This window comes from Panthera onca, chromosome F2 (assembly GCF_046562875.1).
Source record: "Panthera onca isolate mPanOnc1 chromosome F2, mPanOnc1 haplotype 2, whole genome shotgun sequence".
Classification (NCBI taxonomy): domain Eukaryota; kingdom Metazoa; phylum Chordata; class Mammalia; order Carnivora; family Felidae; genus Panthera; species Panthera onca.
The window spans coordinates 2,711,125-2,729,010 of record NC_138356.1 but is presented as its reverse complement, the minus strand read 5'-3'; the positions used below and the strand labels follow the sequence as shown (position 1 = coordinate 2,729,010).

Genomic DNA, 17,886 nt, shown 5'->3' with positions numbered 1-17,886 from the left:
CGGTTAAGTGCCTGACTCTTGATTTCAGCTCAGGCCATGATCTCACGGTCTGTGAGTTGAGGACCTGCGTGTGATTCTGCACGGGCGGCATGGAGTCTCCTTGGGAGTTTTTCTCTCTCCACCCCTCCCCTGCTTGTTCTCTCTCAAAATAAATGAATAAATGTTAAGAAAACAAAAACAAATAAAAGTTTAAAAACTAGGCAAAGCATTTGTATAGACATTCCTCTAAACAAGACATATAGTTAGCCAATAATCACATGAAACAATGCTCAACATCACTAATCATCAGATAAATGCAAATCAAAACAAGGAGATACCACTGACACCCAGTAGGATGCCTATAATCAAAACCATGGACATGACAAGGGTCGGTAAGGATGTAGAGAAATTGGGTCCTTCACACATTTTTGGTGGGAATAGAAAATGGTGCAGCTGCTTTGGAAAACAGTTTTGCAGTTTTTCAAAATGTGAGTCAAAATGTGAACCATATGATCAGGCAACTTCACTCCTAGGTAGGTACACACCCACGAGAAGTGAAAATGTATTTTCACAAAAAACTTGTAGATGAACATTAATAACTATTCAAAACAGTCTAAAACGTGGAAACACCAAAATGCCCATCAACTGATGAGACAAACAAAATGTGTATATTCATGCAATAGATTATACATATATGACAATAGAGTATTCATCCATTCTACAACATGAATAAACTTTAACATTATTATGTGAAAAAGCCCAGATTTTATGGTTCTATTTATATGATATGCCCAGAAGAGGGAAATCCATTGTAAGCTAGAGATGGAAAACACAGCAGGGGTTTGCTAAGGGCTGAGAAGAGAAGAAAAAGGTACAGAGTTTCTTTCTGGGTGATGAAAATATTCTGAAATTAGATAGTGGTGATGGTTTGCACAACCTTGTAAATATACTGAAAACCACTGAGTTATATATTCTAAAAGGCTCAATATTATGTTATGGAAATTGTATTGCAACTTACTTTTTATTCATTATTTTTTTCAGTTTATTTTTTAAAAAGCCATAGTGAACAGAGAAATTGTCAGTAAATCTAAAGATGTGCTAACTATTTTTAAAAAAAAAACGGCAATAATGACTAGTTTGAGACAGTCAGAGACGGTGTATCACTTAATATAGCACGGAACGTCATAATGAAAGTGTTATTAACAAATAGTCTCGGTGAAGGATCTAAAAGTGTTTACTGTACTATTCTTTCAACCTTTTCGGAGGATTGAAATTTTTCAAAAAAAAAAGTTTAGAAGAAAAGTAAATGGAATTGCATTAACGTTCAACATCACAGCAAAAACTATATGCAAGACTTTAAAAAGGTAGACGCTCACTCACGCCACAACTATTTCTGAGCACTTACAATATGGTAGGGCAAAGCACCAGGAAATCAACAGAGAAACCGGATCTTGACAGCTCATTTCTTTTTAGAAGTGAGTAATATTCCAATGTCTGTTTATTCCTTTGTCAGTTTATCCACTTAGCTACTGAAATACATCACGACTGCTTCCAAGTTTTGGCAATTATGAGAAAAGCTGCTATAAACACCCAGGTGCAGGTTTTTGTGTGGACATATGCTTCCCATTCATTGGGTAATACCAAAAAGCACAACTGCTGGATTGTATGGTTAGATTATGTTCAGATTTGTAAGACACTGCAAAGTGGTCTTCCAAAGAGGTGGTACCATTTTGCTTTCCCACCGGCAATGAGTTAGAGTTCTTTCAGCTCCAAATCCTCACCAGCATTAGGTGTTGTCAATGTTTTTGCACTTGGGCCGTTCTAATGGGTACATAGTAGTATCTCGCGTTAATGTGTAATTCCTTAATTGCGTATAATGTTCAACATCTTTTCATAGGCTTTTTGCCATCTGTACATCTTCTTCCGTGAGGGTCCGTCTAGGTCTTTTGCTAATTTTATTTTATTGGGTTGCTCACTCTTCTATTGTTGAGTTTTAAGAGTTCTTTATATACTTTGGATAATAGCCCTTTATCAAATATGTCTTTTACAAATAATTTTCTCCCAGTCTGTGGCTTGTCTTCTCATTCCCTTGACATTATCTGTCACAGAGCAGAAGTTTTTCATTTCGGTGAAATCCAACTTCTCAATTACTCAATCATTTTTCTAAGGAATTGTGTCTTCGTATTGGATCTAACAAGGCATCACCATACCTAAGGTCATCTAGATTTTCTTCTTTTTCTTTTTTACAGTTACAAGTTCTTATCCGAATTCCGGTCAGTTAACACACAGCATAATATTAGCTTCAGGTGTAGAATGTACTGATTCATCACTTACATACAACACCTAGGACTCATCCCAACCAGTGCCCTGCTTGGTACCCGTCACCCATCTAGCCCATCCCCCTGCCTACCTCGCCTCCAGCAACCCTCAGTTTGTTCTCTGTAGTTAAGAGTCTGTTTTGTGGTCTTAGACTTTCGATGTTGTCCTGTGTTTCACCGTTTTGTATTTTACCTTTAGGTCTAGGATCCATTTTGAGTTACTTCTTAAGAAGGGTATGAGATCTGTGTCTAGATTCATTTTTTACTCATGTCCACGCCTAGTTGCGCCAGCACCATTTATTGAAAAGACTCCAGCGTTTTTAAATTGATTGCTTTTTTAATTGAATGCTACTGATTAAAGACCATGCCTTTGGAATTTTAAACATTCGAAATTTGGTGTGGTTTTGTTATGTGGCACAATATATGGTCAAGTTTTTGTAAATGTATGTGTGAACTTCTAAATAAGGTAAACTGCCAGCAATTTATATTTGTACACATTATGCAGATTTTTTATTTATTTTCTTAATTTAATGCATATTTATTTTTGAGAGAGAGAGAGACAGAGTGTGAGCAAGGGAGGGAGGGCAGAGAGAGGGAGACACAGAATCGGAAGCAGGCTCCAGGCTCTGAGCTGTCAGCACAGAGCCCAACGTGGGGCTCCAGCTCACAAACCGTGAGATCATGACCTGAGCCCAAGTCAGACGCTTAACTGACTGAGCCACCCAGATGCCCCACACATGATGCATATTTTTAAAATCTGCATACCCACGTCCTTACTGTTATATAATGTGTGAAACATTATAAAATCAAGTACATATGGCATTAACTAAAACGCTTTTTAGAAAATCAACAATTGTGTGGGAACATTATTGAATTACTTAAATGGCTGCATTAATTCTTAGAAAAATACTGCTTTACACCTATTATGTATCAGAAAGTAGTGTTCATAGAGCAAAAGTAACTGGTATAAATTAACCATTGATCAGTGGAAAACCGGAGTTGAAAACAGTATTACTTGTTCAAAATCCTTTGTTTTCTACAGTATATTATCTGCCTTTTTAAAAATATTTTTATTTTTAGAGAGAGAGCAAGAGAGAGAGAGAGCAGGGAAGAGGGGCAGAGGGAGAGAGAAAGAGAATTTTAAGCCGGCTCCACTCTCAGCGTGGAGTCTGACACAGGGCTTCATCCCATGACCCTGGGATCATGAATGGAGCCAAAATCAAGAGTAGATGCGCAACCGATTGAGCCACCCAGGCACCCCTTACCTGCCTTCCTGATACGCATTATTAACATATCCCGATAAGTATCGAAGTGTACTTATAATGAGACATTCTGGCTATCTATTACTATGTAACAAACTACATATACGTGAATGTTTATAACAATGTACTCATTGTAGCCCCAAATTTGAAACAACCCAAAAGTTCTTCATCCACTAGATAGGCCAACAAACTGGTAGAACAACAAACCAACCATGGAATACGATTCACCAATTCAAAGGATAAACTTCTGACATATGCACCAACTTGAATGGATCTCAAAGACATTTTACTGAGTGGAAAAATAAAAGTCAATCTCAAAAGATTATATATTATACGATGGCATTTATATAGCATTCTCAAAATGGCAAAATTCTAGAGTATGGATTAGTGCTGGGTAGGTAAGTGGGGCTTAAGGGTTAGAACAAGGAAGTTCTTTTGTGGTGTTACAACAGTTGTATATCTTGATTGTGGTGGTGGTTATTAAATCTATGCATAGTGTAAATAACATAAAACTGCACCCAGCACAAACAAACACACACACATACAAATGGGTTGAGATAAAAACTGGCGAACTCTAAATAAGAGAGTTTGTTTCACAGTAATGTGCAAATGTCAACTGCTGGGACTATGGGGTACTATTTTATAATTATGTAAAAAGTCACCCTGGGGGGGAGCTGGGGAAAAGTTTCATAAGAAACCGTCTGTGCAACACCCTTTGAATGTATAATGATGTAAAGAGGAACAGAAAGTTGAAAAAAAGAGACTGTCCAAATACAGCACCGCCGTCCCTCGCTGCGTCTATGATGGGCATTCTGTCACAGTTGCTGGAGGGAAGACTTACCACTTGTCCGTTCTCTAGCTTCTTACCCCATGTTGCTCATTTACGCTGAACGATGGTTCCATAGAGAGATCCTCATGAAACATGACTTAATGTTCTTTCCCCATTCTCAGAGTGCCACCACTAACGACGCCATAATGTCTGGTTCCATTTCAACTCAGCCATGCACTCATCTGAGTCTGCCAACCAACGTCAACAATTTTCTGAGGGTCCGTTTCCTAACCTGACAATCTGTCAGTGACTACATTTCAGGTTGTACCTTGTAATGAGTCCGTGGTTCTGGACATCCCTCCTTTGCCTCATTACACTCTAACCTTCTTGAGGTCCGAGACTGAGCTTAGTCTTTAAAAGGAAACTGCTGTATTACTCTGCATGCCGAGGTGGCCTACGAATACTTGTACGAACAGAAACCACTAAATTAGGAGCTGTGCCCTCCTCTACTCATCAGTATTCTGACCACTTCACGGTGAAATTTAGAATTTTGGCCACGCCAGCAAAACAAGTGTGGAACACAGATTTTTTTCTAACTATTTTGTTTTCTACAAAGTACATTCACCCTTCTTTATGAAAGACTCAAGAATTTAACGTGGTTGAAATATCGTATCTTCATGTACTAACATATGAATCTCATTTTACAGTTCCATATATTGTAGAAATTTACGAAAATTGAAGACTGTTCACTTAATCACTTACATAACTAAAGTTTTTACTGTTTTAGCAGAGCTAGTTGATATAGTAAACCCATTCATTAAACTTTAATCTGCCTTGAACTTCCCTTCAAAACATCCCAGAAAATTACAAACCCACCAGTATTCCAGGAACTGGCATATAGCTTGAACAATCGAATACACAGATCTAACGATGTTCTATAATGTCTTGATTTGCTATCATCTGTTAAACATTTATTGCTAATTCACTTTATAACGTGCTTTATTAAAAGTCATTAAAAACGGCAGCTGCATCCCGTAATCATTTCCTAAATATAAAGACTGCATTTATAAATGATCTCCTTGTTCAAAATACTGCCATACAGCTCACAAACTCTTTGTTGGAAGCCAGAAAGCTTTTATTCTTCACAAAAAGAAATGCTAAGTAATTCATCCATTGCCAAACTTTTTTTTTTTTTTTTTTTTTTTGGCCATGTATCGGCCTTGTGCCAACTGCTCAATTTCCATGTTCGTGAAGAGTAGTTATGATATAGTCTCAGATTGATGCCTGCAACTTTTATGTATTTGAGTTCCATTTTGCTCCTAGGATTCAATATCTGAATGTGTATGCATTCTTGATAAACCTGAAAAGACTGAGTGATTTGGCTCTTATGCAAATATTCTGGGGCTACACATGGAAGGAAGAGACTGTATTTCATTTGGAGTTTTGTTAATTCTGTTCAGGAGAAAATAGCCTGTTGGGGGGGTTTACGTGCTTATAAAAATAGCATAAGGGATTTCTAAGCTTCATTTAATCGATTATTCTACAATTATACTGCTTTTATATATGTCAAGGCATTTTCACAGAGAACTAAAGTTTGGATATGATTTAAAGAAATTCATTTTCACAAAATTCGCATCGTACGTAATAGAATTGCTTCTTTCTGAAAACAATTTCATCTATTCATAAGCATAACTGGTAAATATTTAGCAGTTTTCAAATTTTTGATAGTATCCCCTAAAATAATGCAGGATACCTGTGATTTATTCCTTAGACGTATGTGTGCATATACTACTTTAAATAGGACCCACAGGTAGGATGAAAAAATCCTTAAAAAAAATGTTGCCATTTGCTATTCCAGGTGAAATACCAGTGTAACAGAAGATGATCTTAACTACTAAAGTAGACACAAATCGCTACAACGATTGGTAAGTTTATGGAGGAATGGGAGAAGGATTATAACCAAAGAGTTGCCTTTAGTAAGCTCATTTGCATTTAAGTCATGGAAATTTACAATTGGCAGGAAAGAAATTATTCCACATCTCAAATGAAGCCAGGACAAAAAAACAAAAACAAAACAAAACAAAACAAAAAACCAATGGTCACTACATCAAAAGTAAAGGAGTTGATTACCTCACAGAGAACTTTGTATAAACCCATAACCAGATCATTCCTTGTGCCCATGGATTGCTAACTAGCCTATCACTGCCAGGTATGCAGACACTGGCACAGGAATTCCATTCAGATAATACTTGGCAGCATTATCTGCACTTACCTCTCCCCTTTGCCCTCCTCCACATTGATAAACACCTCCTGTCCTCTACGGCTTAGCCTCCCAGAGAATCACTGACTCCATGCCCGACGGTGACTCAAATGTGCCTCATTGATTCAAAGCAAAAGCTCGCATTGCCACTCTATACCATTGGATTCCATGGGAGATGAGGGAGTAAATCACCCACTGTTTGGTGGCACATTAACTCCTTCAGGGTTACTGGGGAGTCTTTCAGTGCACTGAAAAGGTAATTTGGTAAGTGGCACAGTAGTGGTTTAGAAAACTGGCCTCCAAAAAGTGGATAATTTACTCCTTTGGTACTAAGGTAAGGCCGGGCAATTATCTGGGGAATTTGAGTGGCTTGAGAAAGGAATTTGAATATTAGACAAGAGCAAATATCTTGTTTGCCTGAACTCTTTTGGAAAGTCTAGCCGTTCGGATGGACGTCGCAATACTTCTGTGGTCCTTCTAGGTCGTTCAGCTCAATGAGAGATAAAAAGTACAGAGGAGGCTTAGGTCTGAAGATCTCTTGTACCCAATTTCATACTCAGAAATTTCTTTTAGAAAAAATATGTAAATATTACACACCTAAAGCAGAAAGGACCAATAATATAGATACGGATACAAAGGAGGATATAATGAAAAAGACGTTATTATTTGAAATTAATTTCAGCCTTTCAGGTAAAGTCAATACTACGTTGCATTATTATTAATGGAGAAAAGTTAATTTTCCAGTAACTGAAACAAAAGAACAATTATTGCATACTTTACATATTTTATGTGATCTCCTAAAATAAGTATTGAAATAATAGGAAAAATAAAAGCTTATAAGTAGATCTCTTCCCAAGTATTATGTGTATCTCTTTTGGATTTACTCTGTAACAAACGATATTTTCTCTCACCAGACCTCCATCACCACAGGCAAGATTTGGAACAAAGTAATGCAACAAAGTATGCACTTTCCCAGAAATGTGGTCTCACCAGATTTTAATGGGGGTTGTGAACTGGGAGTGAAAATGTAACTGTATTGTTTCTTATACATTCTTAGCATGAATGTGGTAGCCCTTGGCCTTAGTTTGACCCTTAAGACCTCGCACTCTCAAAGGTTATCTTAATCAGTTTTCAAAAACTGTTCTCTCCAAGATGCCCAATGATTGACTTTCGGGTGAACCCAAAGGCACTTGAATCCTTATTACTTTTACTTCCACAGCATCAACAGTGTTAACCAATCAACAGTGTTCTTGAAATGTTATATATTTTCCCCCACACGTTTCTAAGTATTTTTTTATAATCTGCTCTCCTATTACTTTTCCATTCCCAAATATGGATGGTTACGTTCATAAACAACTACCTTCCCTTCATTCTCTTAAACAGTTAATATATTTTCCTAGTTTCAGAAATAACCTTTATTGTGATAACTGAGTCTCGTAAGTCAGGTTTTACCCTCTTTCTGCAACAAAGGGTTCCTTCACCTGCCATGTGGCTGTTATACCCTTTCACCACTCCTCTGACGTGTCCCAAGTTGGATGTGACACGGTTCCTTCCAAAGAACAGCATTTTATATTTATATGCTTTAGCATTTCTCTGGCGCGTATTGAAAACATTATCTCATATAGTCTCTCCTTCTTGATTCTTCTTTTGTTTATTAGTGGCATCACTCTCATCTGATCATCCAGTTTTAATTGACTCCTTTTTTAACCTTATCCCATTAGGTCACATTCCTATCACCTCCAGGCTGAATTACTGCAACAGAATTAACGCTGGTCCTTCATGACTCCATGATGCTTTTAAATTATGACTTCAAAATGTCATGAGGTGGTCCACAAACCTCCCTATCTATATAAGATTAGGGTCAAGATAATATGGGAGCCCTTCAAGATCCTCAAGAATCTAAGCTCCTCCAGTAACTTTGTAAAATGTCAGTAAAATACAGTTGCTGAGTTTTATTTTTATCACAATCTACAGCAAGTGAAGCATGTGTGAGGCGAGATATGCAAGTAATAGGTGCCAGTGCGTCCCCCCAAACCACCTATAGAATGTGGGAAAGTACAAAGTATTAACCAAACCTTAATTGTAAATGAATCTAGACAGAAATCTAGAGAATTGATTTAATCTAGAGAAAACTTGCCCTGATCGCAGTTATCTCATTTGCAAAACAGGAATGAACAGTCAACCTCACAGGCCTGCCATGACAATCACATGAAACTCCCTAACGGGGATTTAAAAAAAAAACAAAAAAACACTGTAAACATCATACAAAATGCCAGAGAATCATAGTATGAATGGAAATTAAAGGCAAAGGTGAAGTTTCCTGGAACATATCATGTTCTACGAAGATTTGATACAACAATGAAATACTCTAATGTCAAGGGACTTTCTTAAAATGTATTGTCCTAGAAAGAAAACACAAAACGGAAAATAAAAATCAGTTGACTAGGTGGGGAACAGGTAAATCACTTGAAGGATTTATAAGCAGAGAAAATGATGAGCTCGAAGAGAAGAAACGCACAGCCTATCTGTGAAGTGAATGAATTAGATGAACCACTTACTCTTATTTACCTCAAGTAAATTGAGGTAATTTGTGCCCCATTGTATTAGGGTAATTAGGGTAATTGTGCCCTACTGTATTACTTCTTGGTCATATTATCTATCATACATGGTGCAAGATGTAGGCAATTAATCTGCGTTTAGGAGTGTTACTTCTTCAAGATTAAAACCAGACCAGAGAAAAACAGACAAATAGTCTAGTGAAAATGGAGCAGGATTATCCTATGATAAATGAGGATATATTATTTAAAACTGCTGGGAAAAAAAAGAAAGAAAAGAAAAACACCGCCAAGGAGAACGCTATCCAGCAAGAAGTACTCTTCCTTGCAATGGTCTCTTCTCTTACACTGTATGGCCTTTTGACATTACTCACTTTGGAGCAATAAAGTAGAAAGGACACCTGCAAAGCTTTGGTGCACGAATGACACGGAAGGGCACATTGCCTACATTTCAGCTTAAAATGTTCTTTCTTAGAAAAGCAAGCTCTTGGAGACACAATAGGCCTCAGAGCCCACTTTGGGGGAATATTCTATCAGCACTGGATAATGAGATGACTTGCAAATGTTTCGTAGGTTGGTCGGCAACACGACAGCGGACAGCTGCTGTTCCTTCTATCCGGTAAGATAGCCCCCCTTTCCTTCCTGAAGAGTGCACTAAAATCTGTGTTGGGGGACAGGAGGAGTGCTTTGCGCTTAAAAGACTACTGTCTATTATCAATAAATTATCTTTCCTTCTCTTCACCTAACAGGTTAGTCAAGGTTAGCATCTGAGTTACTGTTGCTGCTGCGTCCATACGAGAAAAGAAAGATAATAGTAAGAAGAGAGGCTAGAAGAAAATACATTATGGAATACTGTTGACCTATCCCCATTCCTATTTATTCTATAAACTATTTTTTCCCCCACTATATTTTTGACCATCAAAGACACGGACTGTCTACTTCATATCAGTCACTCCTCATTATTTGAGATTTATTGCTTGGAAACTTCTACAAGGTATTAAGATGAAGGGGTTTTTTTTTGTTGTTTTTTGTTTTTTGGGTTTTTTTTGCCAAGTCATGGTTCATTCTCGTATTTTTAGATAAAAAAACAGAGAGGACTAGTAAAAGACTCCGACTAAGCACATCGGTTTTAACAAATGCCACTCAACTCAGAAGAGTATGGCTCTGCGGACTACAGGACAAAACGCACCCTATGTACTGTGAGGCCAGCTTATGATGCACTTGGTTCTATTAAAAAAAAAAAACAAAACTCGAAAAGTTAAATTAGCTGAAAATGAGGAGATTGCACACAAAACTCTGCTGTCAGTTCCCAGTTTGCTCTAATTGAGGAGAATTGAGAGTCAGGAAACTCCTGGGGGGAGGGTGGCGGGGGCAGGGGGGTGGGGGGGCGTGGATTGCTCTCAGCAGTTTGCTGCAGTCCCTACTGGCCAGCCACACTCAGTAGCTTACATGCCTGAGCCCCGTAGGCATTGCAAGTTACAACCTACACAAAGAAATGTAGGTTTAGATGTGTCAACGGAAAAAGAAACGGCCTATAGGACAAAGCGTGAAGAAGAGAGCCAGGTAGTGGTAAGTATGGTATGCTTTGGAAGACAACACAGGAGATTTGTCTGGAAAAACAGTAAGAGAAAATTGTGGGACGGTCAGAGCCACAGGATGTGGATGGGGAACAAGCTACGTAATAACAAACACCACCAACTTGACCGATTTCCTGCTGGGTGGGGGCAGGGCACTTAGCCCTATTCCCAACCACGCAAGAGGTGGAAATCTTTCGTTTTACACATGAAAATAAAGAGACTCAGAGTTTACATCCATTGCCCAAGTTTGTATAGCTAATGAGACTATTCCAGGATTCAACTGATTCTAAATGCCATGCACTTTCCACCATGAGGGTACGGGAATGTTTTCAAGAAAAAAGATCTGAGGGAAACAGAAGAAAAGTTTTGAGCTCAGCTACACCTATGGGTTTCTGTGTGTTTGTTTTCTAAGAGACATGATAATGATTTCCCAAAACAATCAAGAAAATGCTGAGCTAGTAAAATAAGATAAAGTGATTAACCCAAGGTTATATAATCAGTTGATGAGAAAATGACATTTGATTCTAGACTTCCTATGTACTCAATGTACGTTTAACGATGTAATTGATACTCTTTGCTTTTCAACATTTTAAATTTCTTAATCTCAGAGACTTCCTTATTTCTCATCATGGATCCCTTTGAAAACATTTAAAGAGAATGTATTATTTTTTCAACTGTTTTATACGAATATATAACATTACTGTTAAAATTCTGGTACATTTTGGAAAGACTCATACATTCTGTGAACTTATTTAGTGAATTTATCAGGTAAGTGTTTATTCCTGTAAAAAATTAAATCTTCAGCTCTGAAATGCTGAGTAACTGGTAATATATTTGCTAAATATAAATGTAGTTATAACTACTTTACAAACTGTAATTTGTAAAATCTGTGCATGTACATTAAACGTGATAAAGTGACAAAAAATTAGCCACTATTCTAATGCATTGATTTGATGATTCTTTTAATTAAAAAAATACTATTACTTTAGCTTTGCTAATAATTTCAAGACTAAATCTGTGAAAATCTGGAATGATCTTCTGATGCTTTGTATAGAACAAGCTTCATAATGATAATTCAAAGATAAAGATTTTGGTCACATGACATATTTTAATGGCCTTTCATTTCCTGCTTTTTTTTTTTTTTTTCCAATTTCCTTTCTGTGTTGTTAATTTCCTTTTTCCTTTTTGGAAAGTGATAACAAATAAAACCAAAAAAAAAAAAAAAAAAAAAAAACTTTACATTCTATCAATAAGTAGGTAATTTTATAATTTTCATCACAATAATTTAGATTTCTTAAACATACTATCAGAGTATTTTTAGTGATACTATAGAAATCTGTAAAGGCTGCATGTTCAAAAAATTACATTAAAAAATTATAGTCACTTTTAAAACTTAATTTAAGAAAAAAAAAAAACAGCAAGGGATGTTCTTGAGGTTTCCTGAAGACATTCCTAAGTAGAAGCTAAGCTTTGGGCTAATCTTCACAGCATTTCCAGGACGTCCCCCTGTACTGGTCCATGTTGTCCACACTTCTCCCTCGCTAGCCCTAAATCAAATCAAATGCATTCTGATGCGTTTTTAGATATTCAGTCGTAAAGTCCATTTAATCCCGTGAGTCTCCTTATTAACTAATAATATCATTCTTCCTTTACAGATCGGAAAATGGTGACACAAAGGTAGTGATTGCTCCATTTAAGGTCAAAATGAAAGTAGTTAAAATGAACTCGAGTGATGCTGACCTAAGCTTGGCTATTTGGTATGAAACATGGTGTTAATTTTGGGTAATAAACATTTTTAAACCAGACCCTACCTGCATTCTCATATTGATTCAATTAAAAACTGTAAGAAAATTGGTGCTGAATTGACAGGAAAATACGATATTCCCTACACCTAAGTTCTTAAATGTAAGACACATGGTGACCATATAGTTAGTAATCAGCAGGGAATTTTTCAATGAATTAAGGAATTAGTGCTCTTAGCGATTATTTACAATAATTCAGAGATACAGCACTCTAATTTCCAAAATGCTCTCAAAAGCATCATATTGTGACTTTTCAACCTTTCATAGACTAGGCATTCATTCATTCATTCCACAAATATTTATATCCCACATATATAAAGCACTGTACCCTAATTGGTAGGTGACTATCTTCTTTCAGGGAAGAAAAATTAAGTTTCAGTGGGTTGAGTGACTTATCCAAGCTCTAATGACAAGCAGTTCAAGAGCCCCGATCTTCTAATTGTCAAACAGTTCTTGTTCTGCTACATCATAATGCCTCACATAGTTTATACTGCAACATGTTGGTCTCTTTCAACACACGCCATGTACAACTCATTCTCCAAGCTAAACGGAAAGAATATACCTAAATAAGAGGTCTCTCTCCATTTGAGTGCTATTCTATGACTCACTGTACAGGTTTCTGGGGAGGTGAGATGACTATAGAAATAACTTCTGACTTACAATATGCTTTTCTTCGCCAGTGGCTTCTGCCTTGCTTGTTAGAATTGGATGAATAAGTGACTGCTTGCCTGGAATTTACATTTTTAAGTGGTACAAAAATAAAAATCGATTACCGGGTGCCTTCTTAAGTTCCAATAATAATCATTTCATGCTTCTATGTGTTTTGATAAATATGTGTCTAACTTGATTCCAGCTCAAGCAAAAATTCCAAAGGCAAACAGGATATTCAAATCCAATATGATCTGATGATATCAATACTTACCTTAGAATATCAAATTAATATTTAGATGGCCTACACCAAAAGTTAACCAAGAAGTAGCTTCATAGCATTTTTTTTATTAATTAAAGATTCAGGTCAGAACTCCCTGTTTCATGCTCAGCTATTTCTTACTAAAAGAAGAGCAACTGAACACATTCCAGGGCTCATTGTTAATTATCCTCTGTCCTATATACACTTTCCATTTTCCTGATTATGCAATCCTATTTCTTTTTTCTCTTTTGAGTATAAGCAACAGCCAACAATACTTAGTCCTACCAGCAAAACATCCGCCCTCCTCGGCAACCCCAGGAGAGGGGATGTTGAATTACTCTGTCTGGTACTGGCCAAACCACATGCATTAACAGACCAAAATAATTATCAAAACAGCTTACTTTAATAAGATATGGATGTCCTGGAATAAATTATAGATTGCTCTTTAAAGACAGGTGATTCTGTACAAAAGGAAGATGTGGTTCATTAGCCCATCAACTCTTTTTTTTTTTTCTTCTTCTATTTTTGGAGGAGAGCGGTTAGATATTAGCACGTAGGCAGGCATTAAGTTCGCCTGCAAAAGCCTATCTCAATGTAATGACATTTCCCCAAAGACAAGGATTGACACGAGCTTCCACGTACCTTGCCCGAACTTGGATGGGTGAGTTAGAGTTATTTATTCCTATGGTTAAATCTCCAAAGGAATTAGGCAAAGGTAACTTATCACTCTGTGCAGTTCAGCCACACATAGGGCAAGCCTGCCCCCTCTTCCTCTAAGAAGGTAACTGCGGCCACAAACCCACAGCTATGCTTCCTGGAATACATCTCTGCTTTCTTTTTATGCTCTGCCGACCAGGGGAGTCTCTCTATGTTAATTCATCGACACCCAAAATGAAAGCCTAACAATATTCTATAACTCTCTTAAAACATGATTAGTCATTCTACGTGGTAATTTCACTTCCACATCTCTCAGATTAGGAAAAAAAAAAATCTGGTGGTGTTAGGAGAACATTGAGAAGTCTCCTGGGAAGGAATCCAAATCAATGGCACATTTTCTTTTCCTCAGATTATCATTTCTGACCTATATAGGGCAAAATAGCCCCCAAGGAGCTCAGTGACATAGATGCCTCTGCTCCCTTTCTGCTAAGCAAGCAGATTCATGGTAAGCAGCAAGTGACAGTAGAGAATGATTTTTCCTCAGAGTGTAACTGCCACTCTAAGCCAATGGAAAATAAGGGCCCATCGACTCAGCAACAAATACCGTCTTCACTGCCTCAGATGATTTCTGTGTTGAACTTGAGGAGTGTAGGTATGGATATGCATTAGAGGCGTTTTATCATCAGTTATATACGAACTATGAAATTAAAAGAGAAATCTAAAGTTACTATAATTTTTCAAAGGGGCAAACTATTTCCACAGTGTTGCATATGCATATAGCATCACATGTATTTACATGATTGTAAAAGTCCATACTTGTAAGTCAACACTGTCCACTGAACTGAATGTTCTCCTTGGAATTGATCAAGCTCTTAGTGAAATGTCAGGCAGATGCTATAAATTTGTGTAACTGCCTTTACCCAGTGAACCCTTTTTATTAAAGCAGAATGCTTATCAAGGTCACTGTGAAAGATTATTCTTTTAAAGCTCCAGGGGAAGACTTCAGAAATACAAATCAACAGAAAACAGATTTAATTAACACTTGAAAGTTTATGGTTTGTCAAGAACCTATTGGCCTATCGCTTTTTGGATTTCAGTGACAAATACATTTTGTAGAACGAAGAAGTCAGAATGCTATCAAACCCCAGCTCTCCTAAAAAGGCACGCTAAAGCTTCTCATTTTCTGCCTCTGGCAGATCTGGTTTGAGCAAGGCGTCTTAAGCTTTAAAAGGCTGGAAAGACTATGCTAAGTAAAAATGTGTGTATTTCTTGAGGTAAGATTCTACAGGTGTAAGTATACTTGGGGGTTGGGGTAGAGGGAAGGATCAAGGATGTCTGTATAAATGTGTTTGTTCTTATACATGGTTTGGCAAATTACAATCATATAAAATATAATAGAAGAGATGGCTAACCCATCTCTACTTGTAACTTTGAGTCTTGCATACTGTATAACACAGATAAGATCACTTTAAACTGCATGCGTAAGACAAAAAAAAACCAGCCTTTTACAAAATGCCAGATTATATTAGTTTTGAAAAAAAAAGACACACACAAATTCGAAAACATATTAGATCAGCACTAAAAAAAAAATACCCAACCAAGAGTTTACTATAATCATAAAAGGCAATATATATTATTTTTAATATTCTTGTCACATAAGAGGCTCGGAGAAGTAAAATATCCTATTTAATGAAGCAAGAGGTTTCCTGAGATCACGATGTAGGAACAATCTTTTAAAAATAAAATTATATTCTCCTTAATCCACAAGGCAAGGTAATACTGTTTATAATCTTTCTGTTACAACCTTTATTTAAAAGATCATCAGCGTTGTAAGTAAATAGAACAGCATTATCACTTACCATCCAAGTAAAGGAATTAGAAGTCTTTCAGTTTCTCTAACGTAGGGATGTGACTAGATCTGGAACCTCCTCTCACAAAGCTGTTTCCAAAACAGTTGCAACCCTCTGGTGAGCATTCTGTTTATATCATGAAGTGTGGGCCTTTGAGCATTCCGACCCCTTCTGCGGAGCCCATGATTTTTCAGAGCCTCTAAGAACTTCAACCTCACTCTTCTGGGTGCATTCCTCCCAGCCCCCTACGGAGAATTATTCTTGAAGTTGTTGCTGGGAGTTTAATCTGCAGAACCAGAGGACTCCTCAGAGCCCTGGATTGTAGTATAGCAGGTGGATGAGAAAGGTTACTTTTCGTCTATCAAGGAAAGTGGGGGGGGGGGGGACCAGGGGGTATCAGGAGGCACCGCCTTTTAGCTGCGAGGAGCAGGGAGCCCAGATGCCCGTGGCGACGACAGTGGCGGCAAGGGCAGCGCAGGTCCGTCCCTGTGGCTGCAGCCCGGTCCGGAGACGCTGTCCATCCCCTCCGGTGCTGAAGTAGAAGGACCGGGGCCCCCCAGCCCGTCCCCAGATCGCACTTTCCTCCACCAGCGAACGAAAAGGGCTTCCTTGTCTTCGAGTCTCACCTGCTTTCCTCTGGCGCTTTGTATTTTGGTAGGGGTTAACGGTTTCTCCAAAATAATACTCTCAGACTTGTTTGGTGGCAACGTTTCCGGGCATTATCTGACCCTGGAGGTAGGAATCCGTGGGAGATGAGATGTGAGCCTCTCCTGACTTTTCAGTGGCCCTGAACGAGTTTCCTAATGCTAGAAATGAAAGGAAACGCACGCACAAGCGCGCGCATACACGCGCACGAGGAAGGAGGGGAGAGAGAGAGAGGGAGAGAGGGAGGGAGACAGAGAGAGAGAATATGAATAAATATAGATTATGTGCCGTGGAAAATCCAGAGTTTCTTTGGGTCTCTAATTGCAGAAAATGGAAAGGGCTGTTTTGGACGACTCCGCAATCTTGATTACCAATGGGGGGGGGGGGGGCGGGGGGAGACCACACTTAAATTCTGAAAAGCCCCATTTGAAATCCCTGGGTTAGACACAGTAAAGAGGTCGTGGGTCTTTCTTGGACCCGCCAAGCAGAAATGACAGGTTAGTTAACAACATAAAAGGACAGAGGACGAGAAAAGGGAAAGAGAAGGCATGTCGGCTTTGCTACCTTTAAACGCTGCTGAACTGGATCGGAATCGTTGCAGAGCAGCTAAGAGGATCCAGCCGGACGCGGTTCGTGTGAGTGGCAGTGCTCGGGGAGTCGCGTGAAACGGCTCGGCCAGCCAGGAGCCCCGGGAGGCTGCGTTCCCGGGGCAGTGCTCTCGCGCCGCCCACGGCCCAGGCTCCCGCAGGGGTGTGGGGAGAGTCTGATTCCACAAAGGATCCAATAAGAAATGCGTAAAGTCAGCGGGAGGGCTCGACCATCCCCGCCCCTGTAAAGCCAGAACAATGCCCAACCCACCGGGCCCTTGGCCTGGGTTTTCCTCGCACCCCCTAGTCTCCGAGGCCGCCCCTAGCCCCTCCGGGCCGGAGTCCCCCAGGCCTTGCAGCCACTTCGCTCCCGCCGTGCGCGGGTCCCCCACTTCTGCCCATTCCACCTGCTCTCAACAACCGGCTGACAGCACGCCCGGGGAAGGGCTTGCGTGGGTGGTCCCCAGGGCGGCCACCGAGGGCTTCGCCGCCCACGCTCTACACGGGTGCAGCAGACACGACAGCGGGGAGCTGGGGAACTGGCGCACACCGCGTTGAAACTGTTGGAAAACTGATCCAAATCCTACCCGCCTGGAAGCTACGTGTAAGTGCAGAGGGAAAATACAGTGCACGTAGCCCACCCCTTCAGGCTCGGAACTTGTGTGCATTTCTGCGCCAGGAAATTGAGTACACTTGGGAGGAAATTAGGGAAAGA

At 39.0% G+C, this 17,886-nt stretch overlaps 1 protein-coding gene across 3 annotated transcripts in view; it reads right to left on the bottom strand.

Annotated features, from left to right (window-relative positions):
* Positions 1-17,467, bottom strand: part of SNTG1 (syntrophin gamma 1) — an 882,155-nt gene extending 864,688 nt beyond the window's left edge. Inside the window, exons 1-2 of one of the 3 annotated variants that reach the window (XM_060610497.3) lie at positions 17,149-17,467; positions 15,949-16,745 (exon numbers count right to left, since the gene is read on the bottom strand). The gene's annotated coding sequence lies outside the window, so the exon portion shown is untranslated. Of the gene's footprint in view, positions 1-4,400; positions 4,632-4,656; positions 4,856-15,948; positions 16,746-17,148 lie in introns of those variants that run through there. The other 2 variants (XM_060610498.3, XM_060610499.3) reach the window with 2 other exon arrangements.
* Between the last annotated feature and the right edge of the window lie 419 nt (positions 17,468-17,886).